The sequence below is a fragment of the Pipra filicauda genome, unplaced genomic scaffold, assembly GCF_003945595.2.
Source record: "Pipra filicauda isolate LSUMZ 115617 unplaced genomic scaffold, ASM394559v2 scaffold96_size2947999_pilon, whole genome shotgun sequence".
In the NCBI taxonomy this organism is placed as follows: Eukaryota; Metazoa; Chordata; class Aves; order Passeriformes; family Pipridae; genus Pipra; species Pipra filicauda.
Genome location: NW_024105164.1, coordinates 1825458 through 1829816, shown reverse-complemented (window position 1 = coordinate 1829816; position 4359 = coordinate 1825458). Strand labels below are relative to the sequence as shown.

The 4359-nt window shown below is 44.1% G+C and overlaps 1 long non-coding RNA gene across 1 annotated transcript; it reads right to left on the bottom strand.

The window, feature by feature from the left end:
• Positions 1-248: 248 nt before the first annotated feature.
• On the bottom strand, positions 249-2473 carry LOC113987720. Its single transcript, XR_003540629.2, has 3 exons — positions 2416-2473; positions 2191-2278; positions 249-458 (listed from the first exon to the last, which is right to left on the bottom strand). It is a non-coding gene; the product is annotated as an uncharacterized LOC113987720 (long non-coding RNA).
• Positions 2474-4359: the final 1886 nt, after the last annotated feature.

Sequence of the window (4359 nt, the reverse complement as noted above, 5' to 3'; positions counted from 1 at the left end):
TGCAAAACTGTTTTCTCATTCAGCCTTATCTCCTCTGAGTCAAATGGCCCATCCTTCCCCTGCCTGTAGTTTGGTTTAGGAAGTGGTGGGGAGCTGAAGAAACGACTGCAGGCATTTTGGGCAGCACGGGGACACCTTTCACAGTTGTGTGTTTGAATTGTATCCCATTCACCTTCTGTCAGGACTGCCCAGTAGCAAATGAAGTGAGCACCTATATTGTAAGAAGAGATTGAGACTGATCAGGGAAGTTCCTTTACAGAAATCCTTTACCAAATGGGTTTAAAAAAACCCCAAATGTTGAACAAAGACTTGAAGACTGTCCTCCTTGCAGGTGATATCTTGCCAACCGAAGAATCCTGTGACTGTATCTGTTCAGAGCTGGGTAAAGGAGTGTAGAGTCTCATTAGCAGGACTTGCAAAGATGTTCTTTGGGGTTCTCCAAGGGGTTCTCCAAAAAGCTGCAAAAAAGGGGCAAGTAACTTGTGGCGGCAAGCAAAACTTTACTGGGGATCAAAACAGTCTCAAGACAGACTCAAGTAGAATGAATGCTGATTAGTTTAGTTAAAAGGAGGAAATAAGCACTTCCTTCTGGGATTACAGGAATAGCATTTTAGTCCCAGTTCTGTAGCCAGGGGCTTCTTACAAAGTAAAGTGATGAACTTCAGTTTTGTGCTCTCAGCTTTGCCTGGGATTGGCAAATAAACGTAGACTCTGCAGCCTTGATAGACTTCAACCAGAGGAAAGAGGTGGTGTTTTGTGTGTCTGGTGTTGGCATAACTTCTACCAGCTCTGAGAGCAGATGACTCAATTGGGGTCTGGAGCAGGAGAATGACTAAGTAGAGAGGGGCCAACACAGAGCCATTGGCAAAGTATGGCTGAGACTGACCCTGGGGCAATTCTGCTCGGCCTAGTGATGGAGAAAGTGCTTTCTATCTTTGAGAATGCAGGGAGGAGAGCTCTTACACACCACCACCAATGTAAGCAACAGTTCACAATGGCAATTTTGCTAATGCAATAATGTTGTTATTGTGCTATGGTTTATTTTACTCTTGTTTAAAGCACTGGACCTGTTCTGGCTGAGAAATACTGAATGTTGGTTTGTACAAAGTCTCTCTTCAATGAACAGTTCAGAAAACACAAATAGGTGCATGCATGAATGCCTGTAGAGGTTCTCAACCTCAGCCTGAGTTTTGAGACTTCTTTGCTAAAGGCATAGCTGATTGGGTTGTTCAAAAGATACCTTTGATCTTAATCAGGAGTCCTTCCATTCGATTTTTGTACACACATTTGTTCAACAAATGTTAGTTAGACTAGTCTCAACCACTAAATTTTTAACTGTGAAAACAGACACTGATGAATTAAATTGACAAATTTTCCCCTAATCTCATGTTCTCTGGATTCTGCATGTGTATTCAACCACTCTTTTCAGAACAGAGTTTGAAGACACAGCAATTCTAGGCAAAAGCCCAGCTGCTCACCTAAGGTACTTGTTTTAACTGCTGTTTCAAAACCAGTGGGCCTACTTACAGGCTTTAGAGAACAAAAGGGTTTGTAAATGGTACATGCTACCAACAAGAGAGGTCCTTAGAGGTGATTTTCATCATGTGATTAGAGCCATGATAGCCTTTATTTGAAGGGTGATTGCAGATTATGACATCTTTGGGTTAATAGCTCCTGATGTCACCATCATTTTGTTTAAGCCTTAGGATATTAGCTAACCCTTATGTAGTTTTCCCTTTGGAGATGTTTCACAGTGGTAAGAGCAACTAGGTCAGAGGGCAAAAAATAACTTGGAGCAATAGTGAGGACTCCAAGTAGTCCCTTCTGAGAGCTCTCATCTTTCAATTCAGTGGGTCTGCTTTGTTTTTTTTCCTTTTTGAAAAAGAGTTGTGCCTGGCAGAGGGAAAGCAGACACATCCAGCGTGTTACCCAGAAGCCATCTTTTAAAGCATGTGTGTGTGCATGAAGGGACAATACCCTCTCTAGCTCTATGCAAAATAGTTCTCAAATGACCAACTTGCTTGATCATCACACACATCCTTCAGAAGGACCATGCCCAAACACTGAAGGTCTGATACAGGTATGAGGGCTGCTGCTTATGGCTGTATCTCGCCAGGGTACAAAGAAGAGGTTTTGCTTAAGGACTGCTAGTCAAACATCAGGCAGAGAGATGCAAGGAAGGACTATTACCTCTAGTAGTGTGTAGAAGTTAAACTTCGAACTCTTTGTATCAGCCTGTTTGAGTGACTCTTGCAAGGCAATGCAGCTGACCTCCTGGCTGGAAAAGCAGAAGGAAGATAGATGGACTCCTTGCAAGGAGCAGGGAATCCTCTCTTCCCCTTGGGCCTGAGGGCCCTGCTTCCCCAAGGGAGGACAGCTAATAGCTCCAGAGAGTCAGGAAGGAGCACAGCAAACCTTCTGCCTGCTCTTGCTTTTGGGAAGCGAAGGGCTTTGCTCAGCAGGTGGTGTCTCCCTGCACTTCTTTTCATTTTTGCTCCCCTCTAATGGCCAAAGATAAGAGGGCCCCTTTTCTGGAGACCATGATGTCACAGGCTGTGGTGACTGGTGCCAGAGGGTGCTCCAGGCAGGCTCACAATTACCCAGCACTGCATCAGGATGGGGTTTTCCACATCTCTGATCGCTGGGTTTTATCCCTGTTTTCTGTTACATCTCCAAAGAAATGCACCTGTCTCGTGGTTGCTGGGAGAAGGTGTTACAGCTAAACCTGGGAAAGAGAGCAGTGAAGGCAAATCAATAAATCTGCACAAGTCTCAGTCTTCATTGAGTCAGTGTGTCTTCCTGCTTACATCCCTGAGAGAAGCTCTCTGCCTCTGACACTTGCACTGCAGCTCTTCCCTCTCCTTGGAGCAAGTTAGATCCACTGCCCGGGTTTCACCCAAAGTAGCAAATCTTCTGCAGGTTGATCTCTATGAAGCCTCAATCTATGCAAAAATGTGCATGCTCATGTGCTCAAAGCTTAGGCTTTTGAACAGCTATGCTATTTATTGTGTTGCAATACTTGCTGTTGCCCTTTTTTAAAAAAACTCTTAATCTGAAGTGCCAGAAAATTTAAATAATACCTCATTTGGAACAGCTAGGGATTATCATAGAATGGTTTGGGTTAGAAGAGACCTTTAAACATCATCCCGTCTCAACTCCTCTGAAAAGAGCAGGCACATTTTCAATTAAATCAAGTTGCTCAGAGGCCTGTTCAGCTTTGAATATTTGAATCTCTCTGGGCAATCTCTTTCACTGTTTCACCACTTACGTGGGCATAAACTTTATATTAGCTGAATGTAAGCCTAACAGCCCAGGGTAAATCCTCCAGCACCTTTCATCAAGCTCTTGCTGCAATGTGTTAAACATAGGCTCCTTTCCAAAGTTAGAGAATCAATCGGGAGAGAAAGTTTGTTTCCTTATCCTTACCATGTCTTCCCACCTATTGAAGCTACTTAAGCCAAACTGCAGTATGTGTAACAAAATCATGCCTTACCTGCTATGCCACCTCTGTTGGTGTCAAAAGGGTTAAAAGATCTTTTGATCAAGAATGTGAAGGTTGTTCTTTGGTTTTGTAGTGTGGTCAATGTGGCAAAGAAGCTGCCCCTGGATGGCCCATGTATGAAATCATATGCTCTGCAGTCAAGAGGGACATATGAATCAGGGCAGGATTCATATGCTTGATGAAAGCTTTGATGAAAGCTTGCAGTGCTTGTGCAAGAAGATCCTTCAATGACTTTCTCTGCTCCGATGTGTAAATCACAAGTAACAATCACAGGCAGTACAACAAGCTGATTTGGAGGTAATGTGCCATCTTAGCCTGCTCAGCCTTGCCTCCTGTGCAGAAAACTGTCTGTCCTCTGCACTGGTGGGGATGGCAGTGTAGCTCAGATCAGCAAGGGCCTGTTTGAGTGAGGCTGACTGTGCACACTCACTCTTTTCCTGTAGAGTCTGTCAGGGGTCTCGTATTTAAGGCCAGCCTGAACTGGCATATCCTACCTGGAATTAAATATTTTTTTAAAAAAAATCAACCACTCTACATCCTCTTTTCCCTGTGGAGCAGGTAGGTAGTTGGTGGCAGTACAGTGACAGTCAGCTAGCCAACCAGCAGTGTGTGGTGGACACACTGCTCCTGTCCCCCACAATGATCATGCTTAGCTCCATCCTAGTTGGTGTAGCTGCTCTCTTGACTCCTGCCACATATCCACTGTGTTTAAGTCCTTCTACAAGCTGCTCTGTACAGTCTTTTTTGTGACATGTGCTGTGGAAGTGGTTGATCTGCAAGGCCAGGGAACTGTAAGTGCTTCTTGCCCTTTACCTATCCTAAAGCTTTGGATTTGTTGATTTGTGACATTCTTAGGA